The sequence below is a fragment of the Lactuca serriola genome, chromosome 1 (assembly GCF_051521515.1).
Source record: "Lactuca serriola cultivar US96UC23 chromosome 1, Lser_US96UC23_V15, whole genome shotgun sequence".
In the NCBI taxonomy this organism is placed as follows: Eukaryota; Viridiplantae; Streptophyta; class Magnoliopsida; order Asterales; family Asteraceae; genus Lactuca; species Lactuca serriola.
The window spans coordinates 150,635,060-150,662,045 of NC_136408.1; positions in this window are offsets into that span (position 1 = coordinate 150,635,060).

Below are 26,986 nucleotides of genomic sequence, written 5' to 3' on the forward strand. Positions count from 1 at the left end.
GTAGCCGATGAAAATACACCTCTTGCTTCGAGGTTCAAGCTTTTCATGAGTCTCACGCCTCACAAAAGCTTCACAACCCCAAATCTTGATATGGTCCAAATTGGGCACTTTCCCAGTCCACATCTCGTGAGGTGTTTTGGCAACCTTTTTAGTAGGGACTAGATTAAGGATATGGGCGGCAGTCTCTAAGGCATACCCCCAGAAAGAGATTGATAACGAAGCTCGACTCATCATGGAACGAACCATATCCAACAAGGTTCTATTGCGCCTCTCAGCCACACCATTCAACTGTGGTGTCCTGGGAGGTGTCAATTGTGAGACAATCCCACATTCCTTAAGATAGTTAAGGAACTCAATGCTAAGATACTCTCCTCCCCGATCAGATCGGAGCATCTTGATGTTCCTGCCCAATTGATTCTCAACTTCCTGCTTAAACTCTTTGAACTTTTCAAAGGTTTCTGACTTATGCTTGATTAAGTAAATATATCCATATCTACTGTAATCATCAGTAAAAGTCACGTAATAACGATTAGCATCCCTTGTAGCAACTCTGAAGGGCCCGCACACATCCATGTGTACAAGGTCCAACAAACCTTCACCCCTATCACAAGTACCTGTGAAGGGTGACTTTGTCATTTTTCCAAGTAAACAAGACTCGCAACTATCATCTGACTTGAGGTCAAATGATTCCAAAACTCCAGCCTTTTGGAGTTGGCCTATGCGCTTCTTGTTAACATGTCCAAGACGACAATGCCACAAGGATGCTTTGTCCAAGCTATCAGAAGAATCAATATACAACACATTATTTCCTAGATTGTCTACAACATTCACGGCTTCATATACACCATCACAAGGTATTGCTTTAAAGTAAAATACATCATTGTAATAAACATTAATAGCACCATTTTTATTATCAAATGAAAATGTAAAACCTTGTTTGTACAAGCCATGAAAACAAATAATATTTCTCGCCATTTCGGGCGAGTAACAACACTTATTCAAATCTAACATTAACCCATTATTAAGCAATAAATAATAAACTCCTATCTTGGTAACAGGTGATGCTTTCCTTTTGCCCATGACTAAGTTTATCTTCCCGTGCTCCACTTGCTCACTTCTTCTTAGTGCCTACACATCAGTACAAATGTGAATACCACACCCTGTATCAAGCACCCAAGAATTAGCATTAGATGAGTTGTTAGACAATATTGTGTAAATACCTGCATGGGTGGGTTTAACCTTACCATCCTTTACATCTTGCAGATATTTGGCGCAGCTTCGCTTGAAGTGTCCCTTATCTTGGCAATAGAAGCACTGTGCTTCCTTTGGGTTCGAAGAAGGAGTAATGGGACCTTTCTTTGTCCCACTTGAAGCGGAACCATCAAGAGTCTTACCCTTGGTACCCTTTGAAGGGCTTTTCCTCTTCTTTCCCTTCCCTAGCCCAATTGCAAGAACAGGGGCTGTTAAAGGAGTAGAAGTAGCAACCGCTTTACCCTTAAGGCCATTTTCAGTTGTCCTTAAGAGTCCTTGAAGTTTGCTAAGTGTGACTTCCTCCTTATTCATATGATAAGTCATACGAAACTGATCATAACTTGGAGGTAAGGAATGGAGAATGATGTCAATCGCCAATTCCTCAGGGAAGTCAACATTGAGCTTTAGCAACCGGTCAACGAACCTCTGCATCTTCTGCAAGTGACCGGTGATGGGTTCACATCCTTCATCCTTGCGGTTATCATGGAGGAAATGATTTCATACCTCTCTTGACGCGCGCTCTGATGGTACCTTTCCATCAGATCTAGGTGCATCTCATAGGGGTAGAAATCTTCATAAGATTTTTGGAGTTCCGGAGTCATTGTGGCCATCGTGATGCAGGACACCTTGGTGGCATCCTTTTCATGTGCAATGAACTCCGCAAGCTCTTCTTGAGTAGCAGTGGCTTCATTAACAACCTTAAGCTCCCTGTCAAGGACATATTCTTTGTCCTCATAGCGGGTAATCATTCTGATGTTTCTGATCCACTCATTAAAGTTGGATCCATCAAAGATGACCTTACCACACAAGTTCATTAGGGAAAAGGAGCCTGTAAGGTTTGAGCCAGCAGCGTTATTGGAAGACATCTGGAATAAAAGGAAGATAAGTTCCATTAGATTAAGAATCCTTAATAAGTCACCCAAATGAAATATTAAGGCTAGGATCCAACAAACTATTTATAGGTGGAAGAGGGATGCCGTAATCCACACTATAAAATATTTGAAGGTAGGTAAATGACGATTTACCAATTTCCACCATAAGATGAAATATTTTATTATTAGGTTTTATTGGTTTTGAAACTCCTAGATCTTTTGAGATACATTGAACTTTTCAATGGCATGTTTGAATCTCGAATGTGCCCTCTGAAGTTTGTGACTGGGATGTCGAGGATCACAAACAAGATGTGAATAACCATACAAATTGACTTGGTACCCTTAACAATATTACCTAATCGATGTGCCGGTTAACCACACACGCTCCACCGATCTATAATAAAGTCAAGTTACCCTTTGCCACTCTTACTAGTCCATGTTAGTGTGTCGGTTAACCACACACGCTCCACTAACGACTTGGTAAGGCACAAAGTGTAATTTTATGGGCTAGCACCAAATTCACATTTTCCTAAAGTAACTAAGATTGGGAATTTATAATGTATAGTTACTTTATAATTCATTATACTTTTAATGAGAATTTAAAGTCATATCCTACCCGTTCGGCTAACGACCCTCCACCGATCAAGGAAGCGGTGGGTGAGAGTGGACACCCATTAAGTCACCATTTTATAGGCAACAACCTTATACCCCCCTTATAGACCGGCTTCGTGAATGAGGCCTACTAACGGTAAGAATGACATATTCTTATACATATCTATATAATAAAATTATAATAATAGTATAAGTGTTGATTTTTAAACTTTTTAAAAATCTAAGGTTTAATTTGGAATTAAAGTATTAGAGTGTAAGACTTTTCAAATTCCAAAACTTGAGGGCAAGAATTGAAACTATTCCAAGTCTCTTCAATTTTGTAACTTATGAGTTTTAATGGTTCATAAAAATGAAGACTCTTCATTTTATGAAACCTCTTTAGTTCTTCAAACACAAATTAAAGAAGTGACCTTTGGTTATCCATAACTTGAGGACAAGTTATGGACACCATCAATACAATTAAGATCAAGAATTAAACACACATAGTGGTTACACATAATTCCTATGATCTTCTAAAAACTCATAAGAACACAAATTCATGTCAAACAATTTCAAGAAATCATATGAACATATATAATACTTTGAAATTGTTAAAAGTCATGTAAAATGGATTAACATAATCATTATCATTTTGAAAAACAGATTTGGATAATGATTCTAATCCATTTCCAGCAACAAAACACGAAAAGACTGCCCAGCACGCACCTACTCGTCGAGTGCATGATCCTACTCGACGAGTAGGATGAATTTGAACATGGAATCGGCGAGTCCTCCCCATGAAATCGGCGAGTCCAGTCGACAGTGAGCATAATTTTTGATTTTCAAGCAGTTTTGCATCAAGTATACAGAAAACAATCCTAGGCTCTGATACCACTGATGGGTTTTGAGCATTCTAACACTTCCTAAGTGTACATGCAACCCTAATAACCTTGAATCTATGTTTTCTCTATATACATGCAAATTTCTTTTTCAAGGTTATTTTCTAACTACCATGGCATGGGAATATATAAAACATAAGAACTAGTAGAAATACATACCTTGTTGTTGCTTGGATTCTTTTGAGACTTTGTGAGCCTAGCACCCCAAATGTTGTGCCTCAAATGCTTCACACAACACCACAAAACTTGGAATAACTTGAGAGAATACTTCTAGCACTCAAAATCGGTTATGCCCTCTCTAGTAACCTTACTAGGTCTGATTTCACTAGCCAAAGGGTTCCTTTTATAGTGGTGTCACAATTAGGGTTTCATTAAGAAGACCCATAATTGTCATGACTCTTCATTTCTCATGACCCATGGGTTTGTAACTCCCATGGACTATCCATGGAGCTCCAAATGGTTACATCCATAACCCATAAACCATGGATCATTAATCCACCATAAAACAATTGATGATTGTCATAATCAACCCTTATATATTTAATTAGTCTCACTTTGGTCACCAAATTAATACTAGATTAATACTTGATCAATAATAATTAAATAACACTATTATTACTATATTAGAACTTATAATATATTAATAATCATAAGTGCCATATTCTCTCATTTAGTCTATCCAAGTATTGCAATGCCATGCAACCCAAATGGACCATGCCGGGTCGGGTCAAGTACATACCAAATAAAGTTATGGACTTAGACACTATATCCAACAGTCTCCCACTTGGATAAGTCTAATAACTATATTTGCAAATATTACTTCAAAATCCGACTAGCAATCGTAGCTCTTTCAAAGTCTCTCGGAACTGAGATGATGATGATACGCCATTTAAGATAAGTGATCATATAATCCTCTGCTCTCATGATATCAACCGGACAAACACATGGAACATGGTCTTACTTATTGTCCAACATTTGTTTCTCGATCTCCGATTTGTTTCGACATAGAACTAAATTGAACACATCAATTAGGTTCTGACCGGGCCCGGTACATAGGTCAAAACCAAATCATAGAGGGGCCCAGATATCGCTTCTATTTCTAGAAGGAACAGATAAACTTCGACTGATATGCTTGTACTAACTACTCGTTGAATTACTCACAAAGGCACGTTTTATAACATCGAGTTACCAATGCGTTTTCGTACAATCAATGAATAACCAACTCATAGTCAACAACTCATATCTCTAGGTTTGAAGATTTATATGATATTACCGTCTCACGAGCACTCGAGATAAATTCCATGAAGTGATGCAAGTGAGCATGGGTTGAATCCAATACTCAGCCCTTATGAGTACTCATGAATGTTGTAGCAACCATTGCATTGTCTAAAGCACTTCAGACAAATCATACAAGCAAAATTCATGACAGTCTTGAATCAATACTTACTTCCAAAGTTTGACCGACTGTGGATGGTTTGACTAATATGATATATACCATAACATAATTATTCTGGAAGTAAAAACATGCAAAATTTGAAACATAGTAAACAATCAACACAAGATAGTAACCCCTTACTCATAAATAAATAACAACTTTTATTTATCATCAAATGTCAATTACATTTTACAAGTCTCAGGAATCTAATTATTGAAACTAATATCATCCTTCAGCCCAATGCGCCTTGCATGTTGTAAATGCTTAACCCTGCTCAGTCCCTTCGTGAGGGGATCTGCCGGGTTCCCATCTGATGATACCCTCTTTGCCACGAGGAGCCCTTCTTCTATTCTATGTCTGATGAAATGGTATTTTCTGTCAATGTGCCTAGATCTCTCGTGATCTCTTGGTTCTTTCGCTAAAGCAACCGCACTTTCACTGTCACAGAAAATTTCCATTGGCTCCTTTATAGCTGGTACAACTCCCAGGTCTCCGATGAAGTTCTTCAGCCATATCGCCTCTTTTGCTGCCTCGCTTGCTGCTATGTACTCTGATTCATAAGTCGAATCAGCTACTGTCTCCTGCTTGGAACTTTTCCAAGTAATTGCTCCTCCATTTAGGATAAAGACCCAGCCTGACTGAGAGTAGAAATTATCCCTATCAGTTTGAAAGCTAGCATCACTATATCCTTCCACTCTCAAGTCATCACTGCCTCCGAGGGTAAGGACCCAGTCCTTAGTCCTCCGCAAATACTTGAGAATGTTCTTTACCGCTGTCCAGTGTGCCTTGCCAGGGTTCCCTTGATATCTACTGACCATGCTCAAAGCAAAGGCTATATCAGGGTGAGTACAAGTCATAGCATACATGATCGAGCCCACAACGGAAGCATATGGTATCTGACTTATTTCAGCTATCTTGGCCTCTGTACTCGGACTCTGAGTCTTACTTAGCTTGGCATTACTCTGGATTGGTAATTCTCCTTTCTTGGAATCTTGCATATTGAACCTCTTCAGTACCTTATCCACATAAGTACATTGACTAATTCCAATTAGTCTCTTACTGCTATCTCTCAATATCCTTATCCCTAGGATATAGGTAGCTTCCCCAAGGTCTTTCATAGCAAAACACTTCCCAAGCCAGGCCTTAACCTCCTGCAAAGTTGGGATGTCGTTTCCTATGCGAAGTATGTCATCCACATACAACACCAAGAAGCTAACTATGCTCCCACTAGCCCTGACATACACACAAGACTCATCCTCACTCCTAGAAAAGCCAAACTCTTTGACTTTCTCATCAAAGCAAAGATTCCACCTGCGAGATGCTTGTTTCAATCCATAAATGGATTTTTCAAGCTTACACACTCTATTAGGGTATTTTGGATCGACAAAACCCTCTGGCTGAGCCATGGAAACATCCTCAGCCAACTTCCCATTAAGGAAAGCGGTTTTGACATCCATTTGCCATATTTCATAGTCATGAAATGCAGCTATGGCTAACAACACTCTAATAGACTTAATCTTAGCTACTGGTGAGAAGGTCTCATCATAGTCAACTCCCGGAGTTTGAGTAAAGCCCTTCGCAACCAGTCGTGCTTTATAAGTGTGTACTTTCCCATCCATGTCGGTCTTCTTCTTGAAGATCCATTTGCACCCAACTGTCTTACGACCTGGTACATTGTCAACCAAGTTCCAAACTTGATTGTCATACATGGACTGAATCTCGTTGTCCATAGCCTCCTTCCATTTCGCAGACTCAGGGCCTGCCATGGCTTCCTTATAATTATTAGGTTCATCCAAATTTATCAGTGTACTATCACTGATAAATGTATCACCTTCAGTGGTGATGTGATAACCATAATAAAATTCAGGTGTGTTCCTTACCCTAGCGGAACGTCTTGGAGGTACAGACTCATCTATCGGCTCAACAGGAGTTTCCTCCTCAGGTTGGATGATAGCATTTGAGGTTCCTTCACCACTTGACTCTTGAAGCTCTTCAAGGTCAATTTGCCTCCCACTGTCCCCTTGGCTTATGAATTCTCTCTCACGAAAGACTCCTCATCTTGCTACAAAGACCACATTGTCACTGGGTCTGTAGAAGAGGTAACCAAAGGATCTCTGTGGGTAGCCGATGAAAATACACCTCTTGCTTCGAGGTTCAAGCTTTTCATGAGTCTCACGCCTCACAAAAGCTTCACAACCCCAAATCTTGATATGGTCCAAATTGGGCACTTTCCCAGTCCACATCTCGTGAGGTGTTTTGGCAACCTTTTTAGTAGGGACTAGATTAAGGATATGGGCGGCAGTCTCTAAGGCATACCCCCAGAAAGAGATTGATAACGAAGCTCGACTCATCATGGAACGAACCATATCCAACAAGGTTCTATTGCGCCTCTCAGCCACACCATTCAACTGTGGTGTCCTGGGAGGTGTCAATTGTGAGACAATCCCACATTCCTTAAGATAGTTAAGGAACTCAATGCTAAGATACTCTCCTCCCCGATCAGATCGGAGCATCTTGATGTTCCTGCCCAATTGATTCTCAACTTCCTGCTTAAACTCTTTGAACTTTTCAAAGGTTTCTGACTTATGCTTGATTAAGTAAATATATCCATATCTACTGTAATCATCAGTAAAAGTCACGTAATAACGATTAGCATCCCTTGTAGCAACTCTGAAGGGCCCGCACACATCCATGTGTACAAGGTCCAACAAACCTTCACCCCTATCACAAGTACCTGTGAAGGGTGACTTTGTCATTTTTCCAAGTAAACAAGACTCGCAACTATCATCTGACTTGAGGTCAAATGATTCCAAAACTCCAGCCTTTTGGAGTTGGCCTATGCGCTTCTTGTTAACATGTCCAAGACGACAATGCCACAAGGATGCTTTGTCCAAGCTATCAGAAGAATCAATATACAACACATTATTTCCTAGATTGTCTACAACATTCACGGCTTCATATACACCATCACAAGGTATTGCTTTAAAGTAAAATACATCATTGTAATAAACATTAATAGCACCATTTTTATTATCAAATGAAAATGTAAAACCTTGTTTGTACAAGCCATGAAAACAAATAATATTTCTCGCCATTTCGGGCGAGTAACAACACTTATTCAAATCTAACATTAACCCATTATTAAGCAATAAATAATAAACTCCTATCTTGGTAACAGGTGATGCTTTCCTTTTGCCCATGACTAAGTTTATCTTCCCGTGCTCCACTTGCTCACTTCTTCTTAGTGCCTACACATCAGTACAAATGTGAATACCACACCCTGTATCAAGCACCCAAGAATTAGCATTAGATGAGTTGTTAGACAATATTGTGTAAATACCTGCATGGGTGGGTTTAACCTTACCATCCTTTACATCTTGCAGATATTTGGCGCAGCTTCGCTTGAAGTGTCCCTTATCTTGGCAATAGAAGCACTGTGCTTCCTTTGGGTTCGAAGAAGGAGTAATGGGACCTTTCTTTGTCCCACTTGAAGCGGAACCATCAAGAGTCTTACCCTTGGTACCCTTTGAAGGGCTTTTCCTCTTCTTTCCCTTCCCTAGCCCAATTGCAAGAACAGGGGCTGTTAAAGGAGTAGAAGTAGCAACCGCTTTACCCTTAAGGCCATTTTCAGTTGTCCTTAAGAGTCCTTGAAGTTTGCTAAGTGTGACTTCCTCCTTATTCATATGATAAGTCATACGAAACTGATCATAACTTGGAGGTAAGGAATGGAGAATGATGTCAATCGCCAATTCCTCAGGGAAGTCAACATTGAGCTTTAGCAACCGGTCAACGAACCTCTGCATCTTCTGCAAGTGACCGGTGATGGGTTCACATCCTTCATCCTTGCGGTTATCATGGAGGAAATGATTTCATACCTCTCTTGACGCGCGCTCTGATGGTACCTTTCCATCAGATCTAGGTGCATCTCATAGGGGTAGAAATCTTCATAAGATTTTTGGAGTTCCGGAGTCATTGTGGCCATCGTGATGCAGGACACCTTGGTGGCATCCTTTTCATGTGCAATGAACTCCGCAAGCTCTTCTTGAGTAGCAGTGGCTTCATTAACAACCTTAAGCTCCCTGTCAAGGACATATTCTTTGTCCTCATAGCGGGTAATCATTCTGATGTTTCTGATCCACTCATTAAAGTTGGATCCATCAAAGATGACCTTACCACACAAGTTCATTAGGGAAAAGGAGCCTGTAAGGTTTGAGCCAGCAGCGTTATTGGAAGACATCTGGAATAAAAGGAAGATAAGTTCCATTAGATTAAGAATCCTTAATAAGTCACCCAAATGAAATATTAAGGCTAGGATCCAACAAACTATTTATAGGTGGAAGAGGGATGCCGTAATCCACACTATAAAATATTTGAAGGTAGGTAAATGACGATTTACCAATTTCCACCATAAGATGAAATATTTTATTATTAGGTTTTATTGGTTTTGAAACTCCTAGATCTTTTGAGATACATTGAACTTTTCAATGGCATGTTTGAATCTCGAATGTGCCCTCTGAAGTTTGTGACTGGGATGTCGAGGATCACAAACAAGATGTGAATAACCATACAAATTGACTTGGTACCCTTAACAATATTACCTAATCGATGTGCCGGTTAACCACACACGCTCCACCGATCTATAATAAAGTCAAGTTACCCTTTGCCACTCTTACTAGTCCATGTTAGTGTGTCGGTTAACCACACACGCTCCACTAACGACTTGGTAAGGCACAAAGTGTAATTTTATGGGCTAGCACCAAATTCACATTTTCCTAAAGTAACTAAGATTGGGAATTTATAATGTATAGTTACTTTATAATTCATTATACTTTTAATGAGAATTTAAAGTCATATCCTACCCGTTCGGCTAACGACCCTCCACCGATCAAGGAAGCGGTGGGTGAGAGTGGACACCCATTAAGTCACCATTTTATAGGCAACAACCTTATACCCCCCTTATAGACCGGCTTCGTGAATGAGGCCTACTAACGGTAAGAATGACATATTCTTATACATATCTATATAATAAAATTATAATAATAGTATAAGTGTTGATTTTTAAACTTTTTAAAAATCTAAGGTTTAATTTGGAATTAAAGTATTAGAGTGTAAGACTTTTCAAATTCCAAAACTTGAGGGCAAGAATTGAAACTATTCCAAGTCTCTTCAATTTTGTAACTTATGAGTTTTAATGGTTCATAAAAATGAAGACTCTTCATTTTATGAAACCTCTTTAGTTCTTCAAACACAAATTAAAGAAGTGACCTTTGGTTATCCATAACTTGAGGACAAGTTATGGACACCATCAATACAATTAAGATCAAGAATTAAACACACATAGTGGTTACACATAATTCCTATGATCTTCTAAAAACTCATAAGAACACAAATTCATGTCAAACAATTTCAAGAAATCATATGAACATATATAATACTTTGAAATTGTTAAAAGTCATGTAAAATGGATTAACATAATCATTATCATTTTGAAAAACAGATTTGGATAATGATTCTAATCCATTTCCAGCAACAAAACACGAAAAGACTGCCCAGCACGCACCTACTCGTCGAGTGCATGATCCTACTCGACGAGTAGGATGAATTTGAACATGGAATCGGCGAGTCCTCCCCATGAAATCGGCGAGTCCAGTCGACAGTGAGCATAATTTTTGATTTTCAAGCAGTTTTGCATCAAGTATACAGAAAACAATCCTAGGCTCTGATACCACTGATGGGTTTTGAGCATTCTAACACTTCCTAAGTGTACATGCAACCCTAATAACCTTGAATCTATGTTTTCTCTATATACATGCAAATTTCTTTTTCAAGGTTATTTTCTAACTACCATGGCATGGGAATATATAAAACATAAGAACTAGTAGAAATACATACCTTGTTGTTGCTTGGATTCTTTTGAGACTTTGTGAGCCTAGCACCCCAAATGTTGTGCCTCAAATGCTTCACACAACACCACAAAACTTGGAATAACTTGAGAGAATACTTCTAGCACTCAAAATCGGTTATGCCCTCTCTAGTAACCTTACTAGGTCTGATTTCACTAGCCAAAGGGTTCCTTTTATAGTGGTGTCACAATTAGGGTTTCATTAAGAAGACCCATAATTGTCATGACTCTTCATTTCTCATGACCCATGGGTTTGTAACTCCCATGGACTATCCATGGAGCTCCAAATGGTTACATCCATAACCCATAAACCATGGATCATTAATCCACCATAAAACAATTGATGATTGTCATAATCAACCCTTATATATTTAATTAGTCTCACTTTGGTCACCAAATTAATACTAGATTAATACTTGATCAATAATAATTAAATAACACTATTATTACTATATTAGAACTTATAATATATTAATAATCATAAGTGCCATATTCTCTCATTTAGTCTATCCAAGTATTGCAATGCCATGCAACCCAAATGGACCATGCCGGGTCGGGTCAAGTACATACCAAATAAAGTTATGGACTTAGACACTATATCCAACAGTCTCCCACTTGGATAAGTCTAATAACTATATTTGCAAATATTACTTCAAAATCCGACTAGCAATCGTAGCTCTTTCAAAGTCTCTCGGAACTGAGATGATGATGATACGCCATTTAAGATAAGTGATCATATAATCCTCTGCTCTCATGATATCAACCGGACAAACACATGGAACATGGTCTTACTTATTGTCCAACATTTGTTTCTCGATCTCCGATTTGTTTCGACATAGAACTAAATTGAACACATCAATTAGGTTCTGACCGGGCCCGGTACATAGGTCAAAACCAAATCATAGAGGGGCCCAGATATCGCTTCTATTTCTAGAAGGAACAGATAAACTTCGACTGATATGCTTGTACTAACTACTCGTTGAATTACTCACAAAGGCACGTTTTATAACATCGAGTTACCAATGCGTTTTCGTACAATCAATGAATAACCAACTCATAGTCAACAACTCATATCTCTAGGTTTGAAGATTTATATGATATTACCGTCTCACGAGCACTCGAGATAAATTCCATGAAGTGATGCAAGTGAGCATGGGTTGAATCCAATACTCAGCCCTTATGAGTACTCATGAATGTTGTAGCAACCATTGCATTGTCTAAAGCACTTCAGACAAATCATACAAGCAAAATTCATGACAGTCTTGAATCAATACTTACTTCCAAAGTTTGACCGACTGTGGATGGTTTGACTAATATGATATATACCATAACATAATTATTCTGGAAGTAAAAACATGCAAAATTTGAAACATAGTAAACAATCAACACAAGATAGTAACACCTTACTCATAAATAAATAACAACTTTTATTTATCATCAAATGTCAATTACATTTTACAAGTCTCAGGAATCTAATTATTGAAACTAATATCATCCTTCAGCCCAATGCGCCTTGCATGTTGTAAATGCTTAACCCTGCTCAGTCCCTTCGTGAGGGGATCTGCCGGGTTCTCATCTGATGATACCCTCTTTGCCACGAGAAGTCCTTCTTCTATTCTATGTCTGATGAAATGGTATTTTCTGTCAATGTGCCTAGATCTCTCGTGATCTCTTGGTTCTTTCGCCAAAGCAACCGCACTTTCACTGTCACATAAAATTTTCATTGGCTCCTTTATAGCTGGTACAACTCCAAGGTCTCCGATGAAGTTCTTCAGCCATATCGCCTCTTTTGCTGCATCGCTTGCTGCTATGTACTCTGATTCACAAGTCGAATCAGCTACTGTCTCCTGCTTGGAACTTTTCCAAGTAATTGCTCCTCCATTTAGGATAAAGACCCAGCCTGACTGAGAGCGGAAATTATCCCTATCAGTTTGAAAGCTAGCATCACTATATCCTTCCACTCTCAAGTCATCACTGCCTCCGAGGGTAAGGACCCAGTCCTTAGTCCTCAGCAAATACTTGAGAATGTTCTTTACCGCTGTCCAGTGTGCCTTGCCAGGGTTCCCTTGATATCTACTGACCATGCTTAAAGCAAAGGCTATATCAGGGTGAGTACAAGTCATAGCATACATGATCGAGCCCACAACGGAAGCATATGGTATCTGACTCATTTCAACTATCTTGGCCTCTGTACTCGGACTCCGAGTCTTACTTAGCTTGGCATTACTCTGGATTGGTAATTCTCCTTTCTTGGAATCTTGCATATTGAACCTCTTCAGTACCTTATCCACATAAGTACATTGACTAATTCCAATTAGTCTCTTACTGCTATCTCTCAATATCCTTATCCCTAGGATATAGGTAGCATCCCCAAGGTCTTTCATAGCAAAACACTTACCAAGCCAGGCCTTAACCTCCTGCAAAGTTGGGATGTCGTTTCCTATGCGAAGTATGTCATCCACATACAACACCAAGAAGCTAACTATGCTCCCACTAGCCCTGACATACACACAAGACTCATCCTCACTCCTAGAAAAGCCAAACTCTTTGACTTTCTCATCAAAGCAAAGATTCCACCTGCGAGATGCTTGTTTCAATCCATAAATGGATTTTTCAAGCTTACACACTCTATTAGGGTATTTTGGATCGACAAAACCCTCTGGCTGAGCCATGGAAAAATCCTCAGCCAACTTCCCATTAAGGAAAGCGGTTTTGACATCCATTTGCCATATTTCATAGTCATGAAATGCAGCTATGGCTAACAACACTCTAATAGACTTAATCTTAGCTACTGGTGAGAAGGTCTCATCATAGTCAACTCCCGGAGTTTGAGTAAAGCCCTTCGCAACCAGTCGTGCTTTATAAGTGTGTACTTTCCCATCCATGTCGGTCTTCTTCTTGAAGATCCATTTGCACCCAACTGTCTTACGACCTGGTACATTGTCAACCAAGTTCCAAACTTGATTGTCATACATGGACTGAATCTCGTTGTCCATAGCCTCCTTCCATTTCGCAGACTCAGGGCCTGCCATGGCTTCCTTATAATTATTAGGTTCATCCAAATTTATCAGTGTACTATCACTGATAAATGTATCACCTTCAGTGGTGATGTGATAACCATAATAAAATTCAGGTGTGTTCCTTACCCTAGTGGAACGTCTTGGAGGTACAGACTCATCTATCGGCTCAACAGGAGTTTCCTCCTCAGGTTGGCTGATAGCATTTGAGGTTCCTTCACCACTTGACTCTTGAAGCTCTTCAAGGTCAATTTGCCTCCCACTGTCCCCTTGGCTTATGAATTCTCTCTCACGAAAGACTCCTCTTCTTGCTACAAAGACCACATTGTCACTGGGTCTGTAGAAGAGGTAACCAAAGGATCTCTGTGGGTAGCCGATGAAAATACACCTCTCGCTTCGAGGTTCAAGCTTGTCATGAGTCTCACGCCTCACAAAAGCTTCACAACCCCAAATCTTGATATGGTCCAAATTGGGCACTTTCCCAGTCCACATCTCGTGAGGTGTTTTGGCAACCTTTTTAGTAGGGACTAGATTAAGGATATGGGCGGCAGTCTCTAAGGCATACCCCCAGAAAGAGATTGGTAACGAAGCTCGACTCATCATGGAACGAACCATATCCAACAAGGTTCTATTGCGCCTCTCAGCCACACCATTCAACTGTGGTGTCCTGGGAGGTGTCAATTGTGAGACAATCCCACATTCCTTAAGATAGTCAAGGAACTCAATGCTAAGATACTCTCCTCCCCGATCAGATCGGAGCATCTTGATGTTCCTGCCCAATTGATTCTCAACTTCCTGCTTAAACTCTTTGAACTTTTCAAAGGTTTCTGACTTATGCTTGATTAAGTAAATATATCCATATCTACTGTAATCATCAGTAAAAGTCACGTAATAACGATTAGCATCCCTTGTAGCAACTCTGAAGGGCCCGCACACATCCATGTGTACAAGGTCCAACAAACCTTCACCCCTATCACAAGTACCTGTGAAGGGTGACTTTGTCATTTTTCCAAGTAAACAAGACTCGCAACTATCATCTGACTTGAGGTCAAATGATTCCAAAACTCCAGCCTTTTGGAGTTGGCCTATGCGCTTCTTGTTAACATGTCCAAGACGACAATGCCACAAGGATGCTTTGTCCAAGCTATCAGAAGAATCAATATACAACACATTATTTCCTAGATTGTCTACAACATTCACGGCTTCATATACACCATCACAAGGTATTGCTTTAAAGTAAAATACATCATTGTAATAAACATTAATAGCACCATTTTTATTATCAAATGAAAATGTAAAACCTTGTTTGTACAAGCCATGAAAACAAATAATATTTCTCGCCATTTCGGGCGAGTAACAACACTTATTCAAATCTAACATTAACCCATTATTAAGCAATAAATAATAAACTCCTATCTTGGTAACAGGTGATGCTTTCCTTTTGCCCATGACTAAGTTTATCTTCCCGTGCTCCACTTGCTCACTTCTTCTTAGTGCCTACACATCAGTACAAATGTGAATACCACACCCTGTATCAAGCGCCCAAGAATTAGCATTAGATGAGTTGTTAGACAATATTGTGTAAATACCTGCATGGGTGGGTTTAACCTTACCATCCTTTACATCTTGCAGATATTTGGCGCAGCTTCGCTTGAAGTGTCCCTTATCTTGGCAATAGAAGCACTGTGCTTCCTTTGGGTTCGAAGAAGGAGTAATGGGACCTTTCTTTGTCCCACTTGAAGCGGAACCATCAAGAGTCTTACCCTTGGTACCCTTTGAAGGGCTTTTCCTCTTCTTTCCCTTCCCTAGCCCAATTGCAAGAACAGGGGCTGTTAAAGGAGTAGAAGTAGCAACCGCTTTACCCTTAAGGCCATTTTCAGTTGTCCTTAAGAGTCCTTGAAGTTTGCTAAGTGTGACTTCCTCCTTATTCATATGATAAGTCATACGAAACTGATCATAACTTGGAGGTAAGGAATGGAGAATGATGTCAATCGCCAATTCCTCAGGGAAGTCAACATTGAGCTTTAGCAACCGGTCAACGAACCTCTGCATCTTCTGCAAGTGACCGGTGATGGGTTCACATCCTTCATCCTTGCGGTTATCATGGAGGAAATGATTTCATACCTCTCTTGACGCGCGCTCTGATGGTACCTTTCCATCAGATCTAGGTGCATCTCATAGGGGTAGAAATCTTCATAAGATTTTTGGAGTTCCGGAGTCATTGTGGCCATCGTGATGCAGGACACCTTGGTGGCATCCTTTTCATGTGCAATGAACTCCGCAAGCTCTTCTTGAGTAGCAGTGGCTTCATTAACAACCTTAAGCTCCCTGTCAAGGACATATTCTTTGTCCTCATAGCGGGTAATCATTCTGATGTTTCTGATCCACTCATTAAAGTTGGATCCATCAAAGATGACCTTACCACACAAGTTCATTAGGGAAAAGGAGCCTGTAAGGTTTGAGCCAGCAGCGTTATTGGAAGACATCTGGAATAAAAGGAAGATAAGTTCCATTAGATTAAGAATCCTTAATAAGTCACCCAAATGAAATATTAAGGCTAGGATCCAACAAACTATTTATAGGTGGAAGAGGGATGCCGTAATCCACACTATAAAATATTTGAAGGTAGGTAAATGACGATTTACCAATTTCCACCATAAGATGAAATATTTTATTATTAGGTTTTATTGGTTTTGAAACTCCTAGATCTTTTGAGATACATTGAACTTTTCAATGGCATGTTTGAATCTCGAATGTGCCCTCTGAAGTTTGTGACTGGGATGTCGAGGATCACAAACAAGATGTGAATAACCATACAAATTGACTTGGTACCCTTAACAATATTACCTAATCGATGTGCCGGTTAACCACACACGCTCCACCGATCTATAATAAAGTCAAGTTACCCTTTGCCACTCTTACTAGTCCATGTTAGTGTGTCGGTTAACCACACACGCTCCACTAACGACTTGGTAAGGCACAAAGTGTAATTTTATGGGCTAGCACCAAATTCACATTTTCCTAAAGTAACTAAGATTGGGAATTTATAATGTATAGTTACTTTATAATTCATTATACTTTTAATGAGAATTTAAAGTCATATCCTACCCGTTCGGCTAACGACCCTCCACCGATCAAGGAAGCGGTGGGTGAGAGTGGACACCCATTAAGTCACCATTTTATAGGCAACAACCTTATACCCCCCTTATAGACCGGCTTCGTGAATGAGGCCTACTAACGGTAAGAATGACATATTCTTATACATATCTATATAATAAAATAATAATAATAGTATAAGTGTTGATTTTTAAACTTTTTAAAAATCTAAGGTTTAATTTGGAATTAAAGTATTAGAGTGTAAGACTTTTCAAATTCCAAAACTTGAGGGCAAGAATTGAAACTATTCCAAGTCTCTTCAATTTTGTAACTTATGAGTTTTAATGGTTCATAAAAATGAAGACTCTTCATTTTATGAAACCTCTTTAGTTCTTCAAACACAAATTAAAGAAGTGACCTTTGGTTATCCATAACTTGAGGACAAGTTATGGACACCATCAATACAATTAAGATCAAGAATTAAACACACATAGTGGTTACACATAATTCCTATGATCTTCTAAAAACTCATAAGAACACAAATTCATGTCAAACAATTTCAAGAAATCATATGAACATATATAATACTTTGAAATTGTTAAAAGTCATGTAAAATGGATTAACATAATCATTATCATTTTGAAAAACAGATTTGGATAATGATTCTAATCCATTTCCAGCAACAAAACACGAAAAGACTGCCCAGCACGCACCTACTCGTCGAGTGCATGATCCTACTCGACGAGTAGGATGAATTTGAACATGGAATCGGCGAGTCCTCCCCATGAAATCGGCGAGTCCAGTCGACAGTGAGCATAATTTTTGATTTTCAAGCAGTTTTGCATCAAGTATACAGAAAACAATCCTAGGCTCTGATACCACTGATGGGTTTTGAGCATTCTAACACTTCCTAAGTGTACATGCAACCCTAATAACCTTGAATCTATGTTTTCTCTATATACATGCAAATTTCTTTTTCAAGGTTATTTTCTAACTACCATGGCATGGGAATATATAAAACATAAGAACTAGTAGAAATACATACCTTGTTGTTGCTTGGATTCTTTTGAGACTTTGTGAGCCTAGCACCCCAAATGTTGTGCCTCAAATGCTTCACACAACACCACAAAACTTGGAATAACTTGAGAGAATACTTCTAGCACTCAAAATCGGTTATGCCCTCTCTAGTAACCTTACTAGGTCTGATTTCACTAGCCAAAGGGTTCCTTTTATAGTGGTGTCACAATTAGGGTTTCATTAAGAAGACCCATAATTGTCATGACTCTTCATTTCTCATGACCCATGGGTTTGTAACTCCCATGGACTATCCATGGAGCTCCAAATGGTTACATCCATAACCCATAAACCATGGATCATTAATCCACCATAAAACAATTGATGATTGTCATAATCAACCCTTATATATTTAATTAGTCTCACTTTGGTCACCAAATTAATACTAGATTAATACTTGATCAATAATAATTAAATAACACTATTATTACTATATTAGAACTTATAATATATTAATAATCATAAGTGCCATATTCTCTCATTTAGTCTATCCAAGTATTGCAATGCCATGCAACCCAAATGGACCATGCCGGGTCGGGTCAAGTACATACCAAATAAAGTTATGGACTTAGACACTATATCCAACAGTCTCCCACTTGGATAAGTCTAATAACTATATTTGCAAATATTACTTCAAAATCCGACTAGCAATCGTAGCTCTTTCAAAGTCTCTCGGAACTGAGATGATGATGATACGCCATTTAAGATAAGTGATCATATAATCCTCTGCTCTCATGATATCAACCGGACAAACACATGGAACATGGTCTTACTTATTGTCCAACATTTGTTTCTCGATCTCCGATTTGTTTCGACATAGAACTAAATTGAACACATCAATTAGGTTCTGACCGGGCCCGGTACATAGGTCAAAACCAAATCATAGAGGGGCCCAGATATCGCTTCTATTTCTAGAAGGAACAGATAAACTTCGACTGATATGCTTGTACTAACTACTCGTTGAATTACTCACAAAGGCACGTTTTATAACATCGAGTTACCAATGCGTTTTCGTACAATCAATGAATAACCAACTCATAGTCAACAACTCATATCTCTAGGTTTGAAGATTTATATGATATTACCGTCTCACGAGCACTCGAGATAAATTCCATGAAGTGATGCAAGTGAGCATGGGTTGAATCCAATACTCAGCCCTTATGAGTACTCATGAATGTTGTAGCAACCATTGCATTGTCTAAAGCACTTCAGACAAATCATACAAGCAAAATTCATGACAGTCTTGAATCAATACTTACTTCCAAAGTTTGACCGACTGTGGATGGTTTGACTAATATGATATATACCATAACATAATTATTCTGGAAGTAAAAACATGCAAAATTTGAAACATAGTAAACAATCAACACAAGATAGTAACACCTTACTCATAAATAAATAACAACTTTTATTTATCATCAAATGTCAATTACATTTTACAAGTCTCAGGAATCTAATTATTGAAACTAATATCATCCTTCAGCCCAATGCGCCTTGCATGTTGTAAATGCTTAACCCTGCTCAGTCCCTTCGTGAGGGGATCTGCCGGGTTCTCATCTGATGATACCCTCTTTGCCACGAGAAGTCCTTCTTCTATTCTATGTCTGATGAAATGGTATTTTCTGTCAATGTGCCTAGATCTCTCGTGATCTCTTGGTTCTTTCGCCAAAGCAACCGCACTTTCACTGTCACATAAAATTTTCATTGGCTCCTTTATAGCTGGTACAACTCCAAGGTCTCCGATGAAGTTCTTCAGCCATATCGCCTCTTTTGCTGCATCGCTTGCTGCTATGTACTCTGATTCACAAGTCGAATCAGCTACTGTCTCCTGCTTGGAACTTTTCCAAGTAATTGCTCCTCCATTTAGGATAAAGACCCAGCCTGACTGAGAGCGGAAATTATCCCTATCAGTTTGAAAGCTAGCATCACTATATCCTTCCACTCTCAAGTCATCACTGCCTCCGAGGGTAAGGACCCAGTCCTTAGTCCTCAGCAAATACTTGAGAATGTTCTTTACCGCTGTCCAGTGTGCCTTGCCAGGGTTCCCTTGATATCTACTGACCATGCTTAAAGCAAAGGCTATATCAGGGTGAGTACAAGTCATAGCATACATGATCGAGCCCACAACGGAAGCATATGGTATCTGACTCATTTCAACTATCTTGGCCTCTGTACTCGGACTCCGAGTCTTACTTAGCTTGGCATTACTCTGGATTGGTAATTCTCCTTTCTTGGAATCTTGCATATTGAACCTCTTCAGTACCTTATCCACATAAGTACATTGACTAATTCCAATTAGTCTCTTACTGCTATCTCTCAATATCCTTATCCCTAGGATATAGGTAGCATCCCCAAGGTCTTTCATAGCAAAACACTTACCAAGCCAGGCCTTAACCTCCTGCAAAGTTGGGATGTCGTTTCCTATGCGAAGTATGTCATCCACATACAACACCAAGAAGCTAACTATGCTCCCACTAGCCCTGACATACACACAAGACTCATCCTCACTCCTAGAAAAGCCAAACTCTTTGACTTTCTCATCAAAGCAAAGATTCCACCTGCGAGATGCTTGTTTCAATCCATAAATGGATTTTTCAAGCTTACACACTCTATTAGGGTATTTTGGATCGACAAAACCCTCTGGCTGAGCCATGGAAAAATCCTCAGCCAACTTCCCATTAAGGAAAGCGGTTTTGACATCCATTTGCCATATTTCATAGTCATGAAATGCAGCTATGGCTAACAACACTCTAATAGACTTAATCTTAGCTACTGGTGAGAAGGTCTCATCATAGTCAACTCCCGGAGTTTGAGTAAAGCCCTTCGCAACCAGTCGTGCTTTATAAGTGTGTACTTTCCCATCCATGTCGGTCTTCTTCTTGAAGATCCATTTGCACCCAACTGTCTTACGACCTGGTACATTGTCAACCAAGTTCCAAACTTGATTGTCATACATGGACTGAATCTCGTTGTCCATAGCCTCCTTCCATTTCGCAGACTCAGGGCCTGCCATGGCTTCCTTATAATTATTAGGTTCATCCAAATTTATCAGTGTACTATCACTGATAAATGTATCACCTTCAGTGGTGATGTGATAACCATAATAAAATTCAGGTGTGTTCCTTACCCTAGTGGAACGTCTTGGAGGTACAGACTCATCTATCGGCTCAACAGGAGTTTCCTCCTCAGGTTGGCTGATAGCATTTGAGGTTCCTTCACCACTTGACTCTTGAAGCTCTTCAAGGTCAATTTGCCTCCCACTGTCCCCTTGGCTTATGAATTCTCTCTCACGAAAGACTCCTCTTCTTGCTACAAAGACCACATTGTCACTGGGTCTGTAGAAGAGGTAACCAAAGGATCTCTGTGGGTAGCCGATGAAAATACACCTCTCGCTTCGAGGTTCAAGCTTGTCATGAGTCTCACGCCTCACAAAAGCTTCACAACCCCAAATCTTGATATGGTCCAAATTGGGCACTTTCCCAGTCCACATCTCGTGAGGTGTTTTGGCAACCTTTTTAGTAGGGACTAGATTAAGGATATGGGCGGCAGTCTCTAAGGCATACCCCCAGAAAGAGATTGGTAACGAAGCTCGACTCATCATGGAACGAACCATATCCAACAAGGTTCTATTGCGCCTCTCAGCCACACCATTCAACTGTGGTGTCCTGGGAGGTGTCAATTGTGAGACAATCCCACATTCCTTAAGATAGTCAAGGAACTCAATGCTAAGATACTCTCCTCCCCGATCAGATCGGAGCATCTTGATGTTCCTGCCCAATTGATTCTCAACTTCCTGCTTAAACTCTTTGAACTTTTCAAAGGTTTCTGACTTATGCTTGATTAAGTAAATATATCCATATCTACTGTAATCATCAGTAAAAGTCACGTAATAACGATTAGCATCCCTTGTAGCAACTCTGAAGGGCCCGCACACATCCATGTGTACAAGGTCCAACAAACCTTCACCCCTATCACAAGTACCTGTGAAGGGTGACTTTGTCATTTTTCCAAGTAAACAAGACTCGCAACTATCATCTGACTTGAGGTCAAATGATTCCAAAACTCCAGCCTTTTGGAGTTGGCCTATGCGCTTCTTGTTAACATGTCCAAGACGACAATGCCACAAGGATGCTTTGTCCAAGCTATCAGAAGAATCAATATACAACACATTATTTCCTAGATTGTCTACAACATTCACGGCTTCATATACACCATCACAAGGTATTGCTTTAAAGTAAAATACATCATTGTAATAAACATTAATAGCACCATTTTTATTATCAAATGAAAATGTAAAACCTTGTTTGTACAAGCCATGAAAACAAATAATATTTCTCGCCATTTCGGGCGAGTAACAACACTTATTCAAATCTAACATTAACCCATTATTAAGCAATAAATAATAAACTCCTATCTTGGTAACAGGTGATGCTTTCCTTTTGCCCATGACTAAGTTTATCTTCCCGTGCTCCACTTGCTCACTTCTTCTTAGTGCCTACACATCAGTACAAATGTGAATACCACACCCTGTATCAAGCACCCAAGAATTAGCATTAGATGAGTTGTTAGACAATATTGTGTAAATACCTGCATGGGTGGGTTTAACCTTACCATCCTTTACATCTTGCAGATATTTGGCGCAGCTTCGCTTGAAGTGTCCCTTATCTTGGCAATAGAAGCACTGTGCTTCCTTTGGGTTCGAAGAAGGAGTAATGGGACCTTTCTTTGTCCCACTTGAAGCGGAACCATCAAGAGTCTTACCCTTGGTACCCTTTGAAGGGCTTTTCCTCTTCTTTCCCTTCCCTAGCCCAATTGCAAGAACAGGGGCTGTTAAAGGAGTAGAAGTAGCAACCGCTTTACCCTTAAGGCCATTTTCAGTTGTCCTTAAGAGTCCTTGAAGTTTGCTAAGTGTGACTTCCTCCTTATTCATATGATAAGTCATACGAAACTGATCATAACTTGGAGGTAAGGAATGGAGAATGATGTCAATCGCCAATTCCTCAGGGAAGTCAACATTGAGCTTTAGCAACCGGTCAACGAACCTCTGCATCTTCTGCAAGTGACCGGTGATGGGTTCACATCCTTCATCCTTGCGGTTATCATGGAGGAAATGATTTCATACCTCTCTTGACGCGCGCTCTGATGGTACCTTTCCATCAGATCTAGGTGCATCTCATAGGGGTAGAAATCTTCATAAGATTTTTGGAGTTCCGGAGTCATTGTGGCCATCGTGATGCAGGACACCTTGGTGGCATCCTTTTCATGTGCAATGAACTCCGCAAGCTCTTCTTGAGTAGCAGTGGCTTCATTAACAACCTTAAGCTCCCTGTCAAGGACATATTCTTTGTCCTCATAGCGGGTAATCATTCTGATGTTTCTGATCCACTCATTAAAGTTGGATCCATCAAAGATGACCTTACCACACAAGTTCATTAGGGAAAAGGAGCCTGTAAGGTTTGAGCCAGCAGCGTTATTGGAAGACATCTGGAATAAAAGGAAGATAAGTTCCATTAGATTAAGAATCCTTAATAAGTCACCCAAATGAAATATTAAGGCTAGGATCCAACAAACTATTTATAGGTGGAAGAGGGATGCCGTAATCCACACTATAAAATATTTGAAGGTAGGTAAATGACGATTTACCAATTTCCACCATAAGATGAAATATTTTATTATTAGGTTTTATTGGTTTTGAAACTCCTAGATCTTTTGAGATACATTGAACTTTTCAATGGCATGTTTGAATCTCGAATGTGCCCTCTGAAGTTTGTGACTGGGATGTCGAGGATCACAAACAAGATGTGAATAACCATACAAATTGACTTGGTACCCTTAACAATATTACCTAATCGATGTGCCGGTTAACCACACACGCTCCACCGATCTATAATAAAGTCAAGTTACCCTTTGCCACTCTTACTAGTCCATGTTAGTGTGTCGGTTAACCACACACGCTCCACTAACGACTTGGTAAGGCACAAAGTGTAATTTTATGGGCTAGCACCAAATTCACATTTTCCTAAAGTAACTAAGATTGGGAATTTATAATGTATAGTTACTTTATAATTCATTATACTTTTAATGAGAATTTAAAGTCATATCCTACCCGTTCGGCTAACGACCCTCCACCGATCAAGGAAGCGGTGGGTGAGAGTGGACACCCATTAAGTCACCATTTTATAGGCAACAACCTTATACCCCCCTTATAGACCGACTTCGTGAATGAGGCCTACTAACGGTAAGAATGACATATTCTTATACATATCTATATAATAAAATAATAATAATAGTATAAGTGTTGATTTTTAAACTTTTTAAAAATCTAAGGTTTAATTTGGAATTAAAGTATTAGAGTGTAAGACTTTTCAAATTCCAAAACTTGAGGGCAAGAATTGAAACTATTCCAAGTCTCTTCAATTTTGTAACTTATGAGTTTTAATGGTTCATAAAAATGAAGACTCTTCATTTTATGAAACCTCTTTAGTTCTTCAAACACAAATTAAAGAAGTGACCTTTGGTTATCCATAACTTGAGGACAAGTTATGGACACCATCAATACAATTAAGATCAAGAATTAAACACACATAGTGGTTACACATAATTCCTATGATCTTCTAAAAACTCATAAGAACACAAATTCATGTCAAACAATTTCAAGAAATCATATGAACATATATAATACTTTGAAATTGTTAAAAGTCATGTAAAATGGATTAACATAATCATTATCATTTTGAAAAACAGATTTGGATAATGATTCTAATCCATTTCCAGCAACAAAACACGAAAAGACTGCCCAGCACGCACCTACTCGTCGAGTGCATGATCCTACTCGACGAGTAGGATGAATTTGAACATGGAATCGGCGAGTCCTCCCCATGAAATCGGCGAGTCCAGTCGACAGTGAGCATAATTTTTGATTTTCAAGCAGTTTTGCATCAAGTATACAGAAAACAATCCTAGGCTCTGATACCACTGATGGGTTTTGAGCATTCTAACACTTCCTAAGTGTACATGCAACTCTAATAACCTTGAATCTATGTTTTCTCTATATACATGCAAATTTCTTTTTCAAGGTTATTTTCTAACTACCATGGCATGGGAATATATAAAACATAAGAACTAGTAGAAATACATACCTTGTTGTTGCTTGGATTCTTTTGAGACTTTGTGAGCCTAGCACCCCAAATGTTGTGCCTCAAATGCTTCACACAACACCACAAAACTTGGAATAACTTGAGAGAATACTTCTAGCACTCAAAATCGGTTATGCCCTCTCTAGTAACCTTACTAGGTCTGATTTCACTAGCCAAAGGGTTCCTTTTATAGTGGTGTCACAATTAGGGTTTCATTAAGAAGACCCATAATTGTCATGACTCTTCATTTCTCATGACCCATGGGTTTGTAACTCCCATGGACTATCCATGGAGCTCCAAATGGTTACATCCATAACCCATAAACCATGGATCATTAATCCACCATAAAACAATTGATGATTGTCATAATCAACCCTTATATATTTAATTAGTCTCACTTTGGTCACCAAATTAATACTAGATTAATACTTGATCAATAATAATTAAATAACACTATTATTACTATATTAGAACTTATAATATATTAATAATCATAAGTGCCATATTCTCTCATTTAGTCTATCCAAGTATTGCAATGCCATGCAACCCAAATGGACCATGCCGGGTCGGGTCAAGTACATACCAAATAAAGTTATGGACTTAGACACTATATCCAACAGTCTCCCACTTGGATAAGTCTAATAACTATATTTGCAAATATTACTTCAAAATCCGACTAGCAATCGTAGCTCTTTCAAAGTCTCTCGGAACTGAGATGATGATGATACGCCATTTAAGATAAGTGATCATATAATCCTCTGCTCTCATGATATCAACCGGACAAACACATGGAACATGGTCTTACTTATTGTCCAACATTTGTTTCTCGATCTCCGATTTGTTTCGACATAGAACTAAATTGAACACATCAATTAGGTTCTGACCGGGCCCGGTACATAGGTCAAAACCAAATCATAGAGGGGCCCAGATATCGCTTCTATTTCTAGAAGGAACAGATAAACTTCGACTGATATGCTTGTACTAACTACTCGTTGAATTACTCACAAAGGCACGTTTTATAACATCGAGTTACCAATGCGTTTTCGTACAATCAATGAATAACCAACTCATAGTCAACAACTCATATCTCTAGGTTTGAAGATTTATATGATATTACCGTCTCACGAGCACTCGAGATAAATTCCATGAAGTGATGCAAGTGAGCATGGGTTGAATCCAATACTCAGCCCTTATGAGTACTCATGAATGTTGTAGCAACCATTGCATTGTCTAAAGCACTTCAGACAAATCATACAAGCAAAATTCATGACAGTCTTGAATCAATACTTACTTCCAAAGTTTGACCGACTGTGGATGGTTTGACTAATATGATATATACCATAACATAATTATTCTGGAAGTAAAAACATGCAAAATTTGAAACATAGTAAACAATCAACACAAGATAGTAACACCTTACTCATAAATAAATAACAACTTTTATTTATCATCAAATGTCAATTACATTTTACAAGTCTCAGGAATCTAATTATTGAAACTAATATCATCCTTCAGCCCAATGCGCCTTGCATGTTGTAAATGCTTAACCCTGCTCAGTCCCTTCGTGAGGGGATCTGCCGGGTTCTCATCTGATGATACCCTCTTTGCCACGAGAAGTCCTTCTTCTATTCTATGTCTGATGAAATGTTATTTTCTGTCAATGTGCCTAGATCTCTCGTGATCTCTTGGTTCTTTCGCCAAAGCAACCGCACT